Below are 15,698 nucleotides of genomic sequence, written 5' to 3' on the forward strand. Positions count from 1 at the left end.
CTCTATTTTTTTGTTTGTAAATTAACAAATGATGTTCACAGTATGTGCTTCTTAGATTTTTTATGCTTATGTTATTATCTGGACTTTTATTCCCTTTAAAATCATTGGTAAAACTTTAGGAATTTATCCCTTTATTCATTATTCTTTTTTTTTTTTTAATTTATTTATTTTTATTTATTTATGGCTGTGTTGGGTCTTCGTTTCTGTGCTAGGGCTTTCTCTAGTTGTGGCAAGCAGGGGCCACTCTTCATCGCGGTGCGCGGGCCTTTCACTATCGCGGCCACTCTTGTTGCGGAGCGCAGGCTCAGTAGTTGTGGCTCACGGGCCTAGTTGCTCCGCGGCATGTGGGATCTTCCCAGACCAGGGCTCGAACCCGCGTCCCCTGCATTGGCAGGCAGACTCCCAACCACTGCGCCACCAGGGAAGCCCTATTCATTATTCTTTAGCATTGGCAGGCAGACTCCCAACCACTGCGCCACCAGGGAAGCCCCATTCATTATTCTTTAATATTTGCTAGTGAGTGCCTACTGTCTACACTATCCCAGGTGTTAAGAGATATAGAAGCGACCAAAGCACAGCCTCTGCCATCAACTGGCTTATATTTAGAGTAATTACAAATACTGGAATGTCTATTTTATAAAGAGAATAATAGTACTTCGACTTACAGTAATTTAAGATTCTCATATGATTAACCATGGTCAGAATCGCTTTATGTATTTATTTACTAGACGACTGAGAATTTTGTTGCTTTCTTTGGGACATTGGGTATGATGGGTTTCCCACAATCATTACTATTCATGGTAAAGCAAAGCTAAACAAATTTCGTGACTTAGGGCATTTCCTAGAACACTAAAGAAGGAGCCTTCTGTAATCATATCATAGCATTGTACTGGCTTTGGAAACTCACTCTCTGCGTTCAAATCCCAGCTCCACTGCTTATTAGCTAGCTATGGGATTTAGGGCAATTTAGTAGACCTCATGATTGTAGGTACTACACTGAAGTTAGCTATTATACTTATTCAATAGAAGTCGATAGAATTCAGTCCATTTTTTATTTCTAGAAACATTAAGCTTTGATTTGGATGCTCTTATTGAAATTAGTCTTTGTTTTGTTCTGAAAATTTTATCATCTTTCATGACTCAAATATAAGTTGTATAGTTACAAAAGAGAAGGGAAATGCTTTAAAATCAGCAATATGGTTTTAAAGATACGTGAAGTCTAAAGTTAATAAGACTTCAAAACAAATGATTCAGCCGAGTGATTAATGCTAATTCTGATCTGCTCTAACATTGAGATTTATTTACATATTTGTCAGCACCAGGGCATTATTATGGGTTGCATTATTCATTTGTATAATTAAGAACATTGGCAGCGGAGGAAGGAGCTGCATTCAGGTCCTTTTTCTGCCACTTACTTGCTGTATGACCTCAGGAAGACAATTTAACCTCTTTGCCTCAATGTCCTCATGTATTACAATGGAGATAATAAATCCTATTTTATAGGCTTCGTATGAGAATTCCAGTACATGCTTTTTAAGTGTTTATTACAGAAGTTAATACAGTAACATCAGCAGATAGTACTTCTGTTGTTATATTTGCTATTAAAGATATCTCCTTTGCAATATTTAAGGGGCATTTTTTTAAAATCATAAACCACATACAAGTCTGCAAGGAATAAAGACGAAGGAAAGTACAAAGGATGAAGAGTAATGAAGGCTGGTTAGAAATCCTGAACACAAGATGAAATTTGGTTTCGATACAGTAGTAGTCTACCATGAGCCCTCTCCTAGAAGGCCTCTTCCTCCTTAAAGCAAATGCTACTGAAATTAGACAAGGTCAATAGCATGGCTCCCTTTCAGAGAGGTCAAAAGTAAGACTTGAGGCATTTTGGTACCCTTCACAACAGGATGCATGCTGATTTAGCTTACTTGTAGAACCATGAAGACGACTGTCAAAAAGTCTTTCTACCCTACCAAGAAATGCATTCCTTTGGGGTCACAAATGGGGTCATTTTCTCCAGAGAAAATAACCCTAACCCAACTGTAGGCTGAGCAGGTTTCCAGAAATAAATTATACCCAACACATGCTATTACATGCACCATTGTAAAGTTAAGGGCAGTTTTATGCCACTGCATAGCAAAATGATACACCCTTCGTTTAAAAAAGTTACATAAAATTTTGTATGTGATATCTAAAACTGAAATCGCAAAATTATTCTTTCACCAAGGAAACATCAGATAACAACACTTCTTATTTCGCTGCTTTTTCCCCCACGTTAAGGAATCAACTGAGTTTCTCCTCATTTTAGTACCTCACCTATGTTGTTAGTAAATTTCACATCGACCATTTTAATTTCCTTTATTGTTTGTCAGTCATTCTTTTGCAAATATCATAAAAGTCCCTTTATAATACTGACCTGGAGTATCGATACCACCACCACTCTCCTTTTGATGTTGAATCCTGTTCTGCCCCTAAAGATAAGTATATCCCAGTCTTAGTAATAATGATTCATTTATCCCCAGAATGTAATTCATGATAAATATCTTAGTTTTCTCTTTTCCTTAAAAGTTAATCCTTACATAAACTACAGACAATTTTATTTCTTTCCTATTCTAAAATATTAAACATCTGGTTCAGCATATGCTCCATTGTACATTTGAGCAATTTATGTCTCCTTATGGCTAATATGAATTGCTTAACCCTGCTATTGTTTTTATTTTCCACTTTCAAAAGTATCCTGGCAAAGCCTATGTTTATGAAGTGGTACAAAATGTTTCAGACTGAGGAAGGAAAGTCTCTAAACAAATGCCCAAAGTGCATTGGTCTCCTAACTCGATGACCCCCAAAGTGGTATTTATTATATGAATTTTCAACAGTCTGAAATGTAAAAAATAATTCTAATTTTGCCAGTTGCTCAGGGTTTTTGCTTATCTATTTGATTTTGGCATGGAGCATTGACACGTTCACTTTAACATCTCCTGGGAAGTATTTATTTTTTATTAAGTATGCAATATTTGAACATTATTTAGCCTTGAATTTTCCTTCTCTTTTGTGCTTTAAAATACATTTTCCTCATTTTAGAGAAGGTTTTCATAATGCCCCCCCATTATGTCTTAGAGCATTTTATATGTGATAGTATTTATAATATCATTGTATTCTAGAATGCAAGATTTTTAAAAATTTATCTGAATTATGCCTATTAACATAATTCTAGAAAAAGATGGGTTTGCATAATTGTGTAATTATTAATATGCCCATTGTTTCCAATTATGATGAGATTTGAACAATTGTCAATATAGTTTACGAAAGGCAAAGCCAAATTTGTTATTGAGACAGCTACAGAAATGGAGAAAATACAGGCAGTCCCCCACCTATGAAAGAGTTATGTTTTCTTTCTATTTCATGAGATAGATACTTACTCAGAGTCACTGCACAACCAAACCCATGAAAAGCCACAGTCTCCGCTGAGCCACAGTATTTAGAGCATTGGGAATGGGGACGGGATGAGTGAAAGGGGGACAACAGCAGAATGTTTCTCCATTTCTTCTGACACTGAATTGACCCCACCCAAAATTTGAAAAATAAGTAAAGCTGGCTTTCCATACTGCCTTATCTCTTTCTGACCTTTGCTTTTTTCCTGATGTAATTCTGCTTCCCACCTAAAATTCTTGAGATACCTTTTCTTTAAAGCAGTTCCAGCTTCTAATTTCCTAACCCCACTTTTCTCTTGGTCAGCACACCTCAGTGCAGCTGGTATAGGGAAGCTACTAAGAAAAAAGGAACCGGCTCAAAGTATTCGCACCAGCCCTGCATTCTCTCTGCTCTCCCCCAACCCCTACACACAATAGTGTTAACCCGAAAAGCAAATGACATAGGGCATTTTACACAGTGTAAGGTCCTGAAATGACGAGCTTAGATGGTATGGGTGGAGATATTTGGGGACACAAACTTTCAGTCCATCGCAACCATCTATACCAACCATCCTATTGGAACGACTCAGATCAAGAAAGTAATGCTTAAATTTTAATTTTCAATTTCTATCATAACTAACTCTGGATGTAAATATAATTAGTAATGATGAAACAAATGCTGTGTTCTTTCTGTGCTGGTAACAACAGTTATGGAAGTGGCACAGTGAGGCCAAGCCAGCCCATGCCTCTGTCCTAGGACTGACGGCAATGGTGGTCACCATTAACTGAACACTTACTTCCCCCTGAGCACTTTACATGTACTTTCCCCTACTTCACAAACGAGCAAACTGAGAGGCAAACTAACTTTCTTAATGTAACATATCTTATAATTTTTGAACCAGATACAGGATCAAGTCTATATAGTGCTAAAACCCGTACTCTTAAACAGACAAACTTCAGACTTATACCAAAACAATGTTTGAAGAATTTCTCTCTGCATGAGAGGGTGAACTCCCGAGTGTGGTAGGTGAATCATCCTTGTGTCCCAGACTCTGTGCCAGAGTTCGTGCTAGTGCTAGTTGAACCAAACTGATGACTTTTTTACTCAGATCTATCATAGTGGTGGCTTTATTGAAAATTTTCTTTTCTCTTATTTTTCCTCACCAAAGCTAGATTAATCCCACATCCCCAAACACTCCGTTACAATAAGGTTTTCTTTTCAAGAGTTGTATCTTTAGCCCTATACAAATTTGTCATTTATTTTGACCTTTTTTAAATTGTGATAAAATATACGTAATATAAAATTGAATAATATAAAATTGACTGTTTTAACCATTTTTAAGTGTACAGCTCAGTGGTATGAAGTTCTTTCACACTGTTGTTGTACAACCATCCTCTTCCCAAACTGAAACTCCATATCCATCAAACAATAACTCCCCATTCCCTCTCTCCACAGCCCCTGGAAACCACCATTCTACTTTCTATCTCTATCAGTTTGATTACTGTAGGTATCTCATATAAGTGGAATCATGCAGTATTTGTCCTTCGGTGTCTGACTTATTCCACTCAGCAAGGTCCATCCATGTTATAGCATGTGTTAGCATTTTTATCCTTCTTAAGCCTGAATAATATTTCATTGTATGTATGTGCTACATATTGTTTATCCATTTATCCTTTAATTTATTGACTAATGTAGCTGTCCAATGTGGAATTTTTTGCCGTTTCCTAACTTAAGATGCAAATATAGAAACGCGATGAGTTTGTGACTTCTAGGACAGCTATCCTTTTATGTCATAAACTCTAAAATTAATCACAGAACGCTAGTTAAGTATAGGCAATCAGCAAAAGAAATAGATGAGTTTAAGATAATTAGGGTGTCTGAGTCATAAATATGCCATGTTTTAACTGCTCCGACTAGAATTAGCCAGCCTTCATTCTGATTATCTGATGTTTTTACACATCAACTTTTCTGTAGAAGATTTGAGAAGCCAGCGGTATTTTTAAATTGCCATTTCTCTAAAAATAAATAGAGGACTGTTGATTCAAAATAGGAATGCAAATTTATAACCTTCAACTCTTTTAATACTACCATTTAACTTCTAATCTGTGTATTATGAAATATTGTTCAAGAATTACTGGATGAATCTTAACTCAAGAAGAAAGAAATTATCTATTCATCCCTTCATGTTTTCAACAAACGTTTCTTATGTGCTTACTATTTTTACAGCTAGCATTTACTGAATGCAAGATACACACACATATGTTTATATCTGTATATATCTTCTAATAGACAAGCTTTATCACCATTTTTACAGATGAGGAAGCTGAGGGTCAGAAAGGTAAAGTGATTTTCACAGCTAGTAAGTGGCAGAGTTGGAATTCTAGATGCAGGGCTGTTGCTCTCTGCCACCTCACACTGTCCCGCCTCTACATGCCATGCCATGCCATGCATGGTGTTATAGGCAGGGCAAGACACCATCTCCACCCTGGAGTAATTCACATTATAGTGGAATAGGTGAACATTCTAAAATTCATCATAATAGTACGATAAGAAATACTTGGAATCCAGCTGGACATGACTTGACTTAACATCGCCTGAAAAACTTACAGAATAAAGGGCAGTCCATCTTGACCTTGCATGACTTGCTTCCATGCTGCTTTTCCACTTTGATTGCTAAAGAATTTACTTAAGCACATGGTATGGTTGGTTAGGGTTGAGGCTGTAATGAGATCATGAAGGTCAAGTTCAAGTGTTTGTTTGAAGTTAATCTCTAGCCAGTGGGAAACCACTTTTTTAATGTTGTTATTTTTTTCTGCTTAAATCTCTCATTCTGTAGAAGCCTTAGTAATAGTAACAATTTTTTAAAAAGATAAGCTTCAGAAAAATAATTTTTGTTAGCTTGTTAATGTTCTTGCATTATAGAAATGAGGCAAGATTTAAGTGTATGACCTTGTCTTTTGTTCAGAACCATCCCTTCTCTCGGGTGATCCTCAACAGTATGATCCATAATAACCTTTCGTTGCTATTTTCTTTCTGACCTGTTGGGCGAGGCACTAAAGCCTGCTTCCCAAGGTCTGTGTTGCTTTAAGTTACCATAGTGAGGAAATTTCACAGTGCTGTCATGCTTTTGGTTAATACAGTTTTGTGTTTTGCTTGGGAAAGACAATTCTGATAGTGTCCTACTGATTCAGATGTTTTCTGACAGTAGCTGCCTACCAGGTTTGCCTTCATTGACTTTTCAATGTTCTGTTACAAATAACTTGCATGTACAATTTGATATTGAAGGGCATAGAAGGTTCCCCACTGTGCATGAAGTTGGAGCAGCTCTGAGTCACGGGGTGGTGAGTGCTTATTATCATTCTGAAATCACCCATTTGTCCTAGGCTGTTGCCATTACAGAGCTGCGTTTTCTCTGTCATTCTTTTTTCTTCTCCCTGTTTTATTCTTTCAGACATTCCAATGAGCCTCTTATTCTTTAAACTTCATTCTTAGAAATCCCCCATGATGAGTGAGACTTGAGATATAAAGTCATAGGTGTTTTCTTATTTTTTTGGACACCTGGAATCCACAGTATATTGAATTGCAAGTACGTATTTTCTTTGCTAGTAATTTTAAAAGAAACCTTTTTTTCGATTCTTCTAAAACTGTGGATGGTTAGAAATGTCTGTTATAATCATAATAAAAATAACTATCAATCATTTAATGAATGCCTACCACTTGTCAAGCTCTGTGCATAGCAATTTTCACATGTTATCTATAATTTTGACAACTCTACAAGGTAGGTTATCAATCATTGCCCCATTTACAGATGAGGAAACTAAGACTCTGAGAGATCAAGTCACTTGCCCGAGATAATAATCACTTCTCTCTCTAATCATGCTTGACTTTTAGTATCTAAAATGATAGTAATTAATAGTGTTTGGATTTGCAGAGCACTTCACAGTTTGCACAGCAGTTCACATACGGTACCTCTTTTAACCTCACAAAACTGGTATCTATACTTTCTATTTCGTCTTATTCTCTGTAAGACCGTTTTGAAGCTCCAGATTCTGAAATGGATTATGAATTTCCTTGGGCTGAAATATCACCATTTGTTAAGTTAGCATCATTTGAAATAGTAGCTTCATTTCTACCACGACTAGTTTATGTTTGTATTTTAGCAGCGGAGAAGGCAGTTGGAGAACTTGCCTGTTGATACCCTTGAAGAACTCGGGGGCTTATGCTTGCTTACCCAGACAATAGCTGCCTAAAGCAGAAGCATAATAGTGTTTTTGAGACCATAATTCTCTGCCCAAGAAATCTGTGTAAAAATTATATACATAGCTGCTATTTTTTACTGTCTCCTACCAAGATCCCAGCCTACGGCATCCTTGCCATTTAAAGACGTTCCAGTCTATGCAGACTGTTCCCATATCTTCATGTATACCAAAGCGTCCTATTCATTCATATACATGAAGAGACATGGGGAAGAGGGAGAGGAAATAGACAAATGCACAGAGAGAGAAAGGACACCTTACAGTATTACACAAGGATAAGGTTACAGGAGAATCGATACTAAGTACATTTCTGTCTCATCACTAGTAGTTCCAAAACTCAACGACGTTAGATTCTCTGACATAACTTAGGGTGGAAAATACCAATTGGGTAATGGGAACGACAAATACAAAAGTTTAAATAGAAGAAAAAAATAAAACAATTAAAGCCACATGTTATCTCCCATCCCCCGTGGACCACAAAACCACTCTACTCATCATTTCAGAAAGTTCCCTATTCTTTCAAACAAACACCAGAGCTTTGGCTTTTACTATAAGACAAGGTCTATTGTTCACTCCTTAGCTAACAAATTTTAGAAAGACTATTTTATATGTTTTTATAATGTAACAAAATAAGAAGGCAAAAGAATTTTATCTCCCAATCTATCTACAAATTACTGCATTAAAATATTCCTAAATAATGCAAAATCCACCGTATAAATGTGTGAGGGTGAGTGTATTTTCTTTTTTGGTCTCTGGGAGACTGATATGATGCTAATTGATACCAGTGCTCCTAATAGGAACTAACTACTCCCCAAGGAAACAAACACCATTTACTATTCATTCTCCTGCTCAGGCGCTCTGTAGCTTTACTTTCTCCTTTTTAAAATTTCTCAGCCCTGTCCTCATCAATCCTAAGAAAACTCTTGATTTTTCTATCACTTCTAGGCCTTGAGGGGTTGCATGCTACCATTCTACTGCTCTTCATACATTCCAACAACTAGAAACTCACGGATAGAGTGTTGATCATAAGACACATTGCTCTGCTTAATGATTGAGACTTGATTCCAATTCTTGCTATACTTGTGGGCAGACAATGTATTAAATAAAAAGCCGATGTTTTATTTTTCTTCCTATCTCTCTGCTACTCAAAAACAAATATCCCAGGAACAATAGTTAGTTAGTTAGCAGTCACGGAAGGCAAGAAGATTAAACAGAAAAATAAACAACAATCTTGAGAAAAAGAAAATCAAGGATGATTTTTGAATATATATAATAGTACCTTGAAATGTATTATAATCACTTCCTAATTTCTAAATCAGATCTGACCAACACATACCCCAGTATCTATTGAAATCTATAGGTCAGTCAAATATTAAACAATGAGAAAGAAAGGAATATTTATTAGCCTTTGTGCCTTTATAGGCGTAGAAGATGCTGTGTGAACTGGTTTGAATTTTTCGTCTGTTCATTATCTTATCTTATGGTTTCAATTAGTAATGAGCAGAAAATTGAAAAAGATGGAAAAAAAAGAGGGAGAAGGGAAGAGGAAAAAGATCAAGGGTTGCAAAAATTACAAAAGAACAAAGTGGTTATTCACAAGATGATAGAAAAAGAGATAGTTCACAAAAACGAGTTGGATTATGGGTTGGAGGGAAAAGACCACACACACGCACAGCCACGTACATGCACACGTCACCCACACATGTGATCTACTGACCACACACAAAGATGTACACACATGCACACGTCGCCCTCACATGTGATCTACTGACCACACACAAAGATGTACACACATGCACACGTCGCCCTCACATGTGATCTACTGACCACACACAAAGATGTACACACATGCACACGTCGCCCTCACATGTGATCTACTGACCACACACAAAGATGTACACACATGCACACGTCGCCCTCACATGTGATCTACTGACCACACACAAAGATGTACACACATGCACACGTCGCCCTCACATGTGATCTACTGACCACACACAAAGATGTACACACATGCACACGTCGCCCTCACATGTGATCTACTGACCACACACAAAGATGTACACACATGCACACGTCGCCCTCACATGTGATCTACTGACCACACACAAAGATGTACACACATGCACAGACTCCGCCTCAGATGTATCATCCACACACACAAAAGCACAGACTACACACTTGCTCATTTGCTCACAAACACACACAGACACAACAGAGTTATGCTCCCATATCTCATAGTGGCTTCCCTTGGTCCTCAGTGCTCTGGGGGCAGGGATGGGGAGAGCGGGGCTCACAGTTGCCTAGGACTGGCCATGCGACCAGATCTGTAAAGCTCCACTATCTTTGCTATGCTGCACCTTTATATACTGCTGTACAGTATCATTCCAGAAAATCTTAAATTTAGTCTAGATGCTTCAGATATCTTTTGGTTCCTAAAGCAAGTTCAGTGACCATCTAGCATGAGAAAGCAGAGTCAGTGCCAAGGAGTTATGAGCAATATTGCATTCCCTTGCATTAAATATTGTGGACTATACTTATCTAATGCTGAATTCATACAATGGGAACAATAACACTGGCCTAATGAGGAATAAGTGAAATAGCGTTTGTAACACACCTAATACAATGCCTGGTGCATAAAAGATGCTACCAAGAAAAAAACAATGGAGAAGGGCGAGGCGTCATTTTACCTTTGTTGATAAAGATTTCCAGCTGCTCTTGGTTTGGTTGATTTCCCTCGTATAATCTACTAGCTTAGACCTTAAATAAAGGAATTGCATTTTCCAATCTGATCACCTTTTAGTGTCCTAAGAAACATTAATAAGGACTACTTAGTCCACATTAATCTGTCCCTGAAATCTGAATAAAACTTTAAAACTTTCAAAGGTAGTTCAGAAATACACACGAAGTAAGTGCTACTTATATATTTCCTCAGGGCAGTCAGTTGAGTATGATTTTAGATCATATATCCATGCACTGGAGAAACCCTTCTGCTATGACAAGCTGGTTAAATTGTGAGCTTCACCCCAGTTTACAAAAATAAACATGCTATTTTAAAATTAAGCATTTTTTAAAATTCTTTGAAATGTTAAGAAGAGGATAATGTTATAGATGTTGGTTAAAGGTAGTTGTATGGAATTAAAATCATATAGCTCATGACTATTTGTTCAGATGTCCCTTCTACAAAAATAGAGTTCTTATGTGTACTGAATTCTCATAGTTGACTTTAAATTCTGCTTCCTGTATTAAGTAGAAAAATAGAGTCATGGAACTGTGGAATTGGAATTTGGAAATATGCATTTCAATGCCATTTAAATATTAAAAGTATTAGGAAACTATACTGATACACAGGCATTTTTAAGAATCAGTTCTAAGTCATTTTTTTAATTTTAACCTTTAAGCTTCTTTACTTGGAAAAAATTTCATATAATTTTAAGATCATATAAAAACCATAGTGTTCTGAACGGCTTTATGTGAACTTTGAAGCAAATAACAAGGTATGAACCCAAGCAAGGCCCCAGATGATTCTCTCTAGCAGTTAGTTTGTAAGGAGACCTTGTAGTATAGACTTGTTGGGGTTTCCAGGTAAAACATCAAATACCAGCTGTACTTTCATGCTCAGTGGTGTAGAAAGGCAGAGAGGAGAAGTAAGGATGTGGGCACCAGGTCCTGGGCTTTAAAGGTTCACGTAAACTTCCCCAATTCTTTATGCTAGCCTACATCCTCCTCTAGGATCAAACTGCCCTGGGCTACAAACTGAGACTCGGAGAATATATTTGTTCATGACCACACACACCAAGTACAAACTGATGTAGATTATGTTATGTACTTGCCTATTTCAGGGTTGAGTGTCATCATTCGGCGTTTTTGCCTTTACACTTTTATTTCCACCACGACACACCCATGAGGCAAGTCTGAAAGAGGAAGGCAAGACTTCACATCATTCTTAGAGCCCCTGCCAGGCTTCGGATTTCATTCTTATTAATTTGGGTTGTAGTTGCAAAAAGCCAAGCCAGAAATGACCTTTGATTATTTTATGAAACCCAAACACACTTGTCAAACCCAACCATGCAGAACGGCGCAAATTAAGTCAACTTTCACTCTGGTTTTGTGCCAAACGGGATGAAGCCTCTGGAGCCCTGGACAGCTCTATTTCCTGCTTTCAATTTCAGAGAGTCCAATTAGTAAATCAAACTTTTAAAAGCTGTCTAAAATAATTAATTAGGTCATAATTACTCAGAAGCATATTTTATAGTGTACTCTAATCTACTATCTGGTCTAAATGCTTGAAAATGGTATCAATTTCATTATTAAAGAATTAATTATAATTGGGCATAATCCTTTGGTGATGGAGGGTGAAGTAAAACATACTCTAGGGATAAATTGTTCACATATGTGAAGTAGATAAATTCTTCCAGAGCTCAAGAGTGCTAGCTGTGCTCTGGAATTATTTTCTGGTTTTAATATTATTCCGTTTTAAAAACCTTATAAACATCACCCAACAAATAAATGCCTCAGAGGAAAAAAGGGCCCTCTGTCTGAATGTGTTCATCGCACATGGACAAGTTATTTTCCTCCTACTCTATCCAAAGCATTTCTGATCATCATTACGTAGGTACAATAAAGACAAGGAGAATGCATGTGTCGTATCAACCTCTGTACTAAGGAGTTTTACCCACATTATCCCATTTGTTCTAAAAATATGTTATAAGGAATGTGTCATTTTTGCAGGTTGAGGAGGAGAGGTCCGGGGAGACTGAATGATTTTTCAGAGTTAATAAGGGCAAGATCTAGGAATTAAATTTAGGCCTATGTAATTCCAAATCTCACCTTTTTTTTCTTTTTTTAAACTATTTCAGGTTTGTTACACTGGGGACCCTAGTAACAAGTTTTCTTGAGGGTTCATGAGACTTTTAAAAAAAATTCTGTCCTTTCATTTCAATAATAATTTAAAAGTATATATATATTACCACTTATGAATACAAAACAGCTACTTGGCAGTGATCAATCAAACAAGAAAAATATTTTAATACCATATAATTTCAGTTGTTAAGTCATGATTTCTCAAACAGGGTCTTCAAGCCCCACTGAGGGATCCTCAAAGATTTTTTTTTTTCCTGAAAGACGCCTGCGCATGACTTGTGCTTATAAAACCATGTCCTGCACTGCCATAGAATATTTTGTATGGACTCCTGAGTATTTTTAATTAATTCTTCAGATTCCAGATTGCATTTGTCTATTTTCACAAGCGCTAATGATCTTCAAACCCTACGTGTTACCAGATGTAAAAAATATCTAGTCATAAACTCTTGAGTTTGAATTGTATCATTGTTTGTTATGGAAAATTTTCTTTGACCAACCATTGGGAGCCAACATAAGCATCCAAAGCAAGAGCAATTATTTGCTCAAATGGTTCTTAGCGAAGATAATACTTGTTCTTTTATGCATTTAATATTCCTTTTACTCAGTTTAAACCAGGCCCCTGAGTTCTCCTTTATATATGTTTGTTCCTGGTTTACATACATTTTAATGAGATTCATGAAGCCTGCTGTCATAATATCTTTGTCCCTTTTATATGCCAGTACCGTGTGCTTTTATTATTTGACAAATAGCTTTTTTCAACTGACATTTTAGTGCCACATTCACAAAAAATCAAGCAAAAATGCTAAATACAATTTGGTTTGTCTGTGAGGTAGGGTTTTATAATTTCCATCAGAAAAGCTGCAATGGAAAAGATAATATATGAAAGCTGGGAAAATATAGATAATTACCAATTACAAATAGAAAAACACTTTTAAAAACAATATTATATCATCCCCTAAAGACTAATTCTCAATTTTATTAAGAGTCAACAATAGAAATCCTTTCTGAAAATTAACCTAAAATTTCTCACTTGGAGTGACAGCTTTTTTTGCTTGTATTCTGCTCCTAAATGTTACTATCTTTAATATAAAGGCTCTTAAGCTGCATGAAGACTAATTTTCCCCAATCTTGTCTTTCATGGACTATGGAGAAAAATGCCATAAGGTAAAAATGTTGCTATTTCTTTAAGCTCCTACTCATTTCTTTTTAATGTTTCTTTTAGGATCTAGCAAATCAAATAAGAAAATTTAACTTATAAATAGTAATAACACCTAAGATCAATAAAGCTTACCTGTGCCCAACCATGTCAGAGAGAAAATATAAATATGAACCATTTCAAAATCTTCTTGCATATTTAGGCCAAAGAGTATTGTAAAACTAAAGCTGTGGACTTCAATAAATCAAAGGCAGCTAATCATTACAGTTTTATGGGTAAACTGTTGTAGTGAATTAATGTGTTTCTCAGAAGAGAAAGAATAGAGGTGACCAATGCTTATCTATAAATGGCAATGAGTAATGTGAAACCAAGAGCACAGATAATATACCTGTTAAGGGTTTCACAAATGTATAAACCACAAAAATCTTAGATTCATAAACAGACAAAGTAATCAAGAACATCTTTTAAACACTGTTGTCTTCCTAATTTTTTTTAGGTTTTAGAAAATATATTACATACATAAGTAAAACCATAATGCAGACTTAAGTGCTTATTTAAAATGTATTTTTGGAATGAAACTGGGTCATTTGTAGAGACATGGATGGACCTAAAGAGTGTCATACAGAGTGAAGTAAGTCAGAAAGAGAAAAGCAAATATGGTATAATAACGCATATATGTGGAATCTAGAAAAATGGTATAGATTCATCTTACATGCAAAGCAGAAATAGAGACACAGAGGTAGAGAACAAATGTATGGATACTAAGGGGGAAGGGGGTGGGGAGGGAGGAATTGGGAGACTGGGATTGACATGTATACATTACTGATACTATGTATAAAATAGACAACTGATGGGAACATACTGTATAGCACAGGGAACTCTACTTAATGCACTGTGGTGACCTAAATGGGAGGGAAGTCCAAAAGGGAGGGGATATCTGTATGTGCATGGCTGATTCATTTTGTTGTACAGTGGAGGCTAACACAACATTCTAAAGCAGCTATACTCCAATAAAAATTTTTTTTAAATAAAACGTATTTTTGAAAAATTAAGAAACTTTTCATTTTTCCACATATTTTTATACTTATGAATTCTTTTTTTAAATTTTTTAAATTCCTATTTTTATTATTTGCACATTCCTATTTTTCCACAACTGTGTTTGAGTGTTAAGACTGAGTTTTTTCTTTTTTATGGACATTATAACATTAGCTTTAATAGTAATTAAAAATTAACATTAAAGTATAAAAAGGAATGTAAAAATTCCTGCTATTTAGAATGATGGCTACTAAAGACCATTTGTAGGTGACTTGGCATTGACAGAAAAGTATACAAGTGTGGATTTAGTCAGATGTTAAAATTCTTTTCTGGAACTCAGTCCTCTTGGCAAACATAAGTATTGTGTAACTCTTTATATTTTAATTGGAGAAAAATGCCTGTGTGAAAGGATAATTTTTACTTTTTATCTTTTCCAGCAGCATGTGCTGCTGTTTGACATGCCAAATGGTAAAATCAGAAAGAACTGAATTAAATATCTCATTGTCCAACAGATTGAATAAATTATAAATAAAATAAATACAAAGAGAGCCTCAAATATAACCTTGAGCATAATGCTTTGAAGGGTTGTAAGAATGTTCAATATGCCTTCTATTTTCATCCTCTTAAATATTTCAAAAGCTACTTAAGGTGTCATAGATAAATAAATAATAATGCTTCCATTTTAACTATAGCCTATCTTTTGAAAGCTGTTTTATCACCAATTCCTGCTATTTTATATAATGGGCCTACCAACCTACAGAATGAATGACATCCAAACTGACCAGGGCAGACTTAGGAAGTTAAGTACACACCAGTGCAAGAAGAGCAATTTGTCTAGTCATAGGATTTTTGTCTTCAAAGTGCTTTACAGGCCTCAAGAAATTCTAATCACACCCCAAGAGGTAATTTGCTATTACTGACAATTTATGATAAAAAAAACTCTTGGCTATCTCTAATTTGCCCAAGGCCAAAGAAAG

The sequence above is a fragment of the Eschrichtius robustus genome, chromosome 13, assembly GCF_028021215.1.
Source record: "Eschrichtius robustus isolate mEscRob2 chromosome 13, mEscRob2.pri, whole genome shotgun sequence".
Classification (NCBI taxonomy): Eukaryota; Metazoa; Chordata; class Mammalia; order Artiodactyla; family Eschrichtiidae; genus Eschrichtius; species Eschrichtius robustus.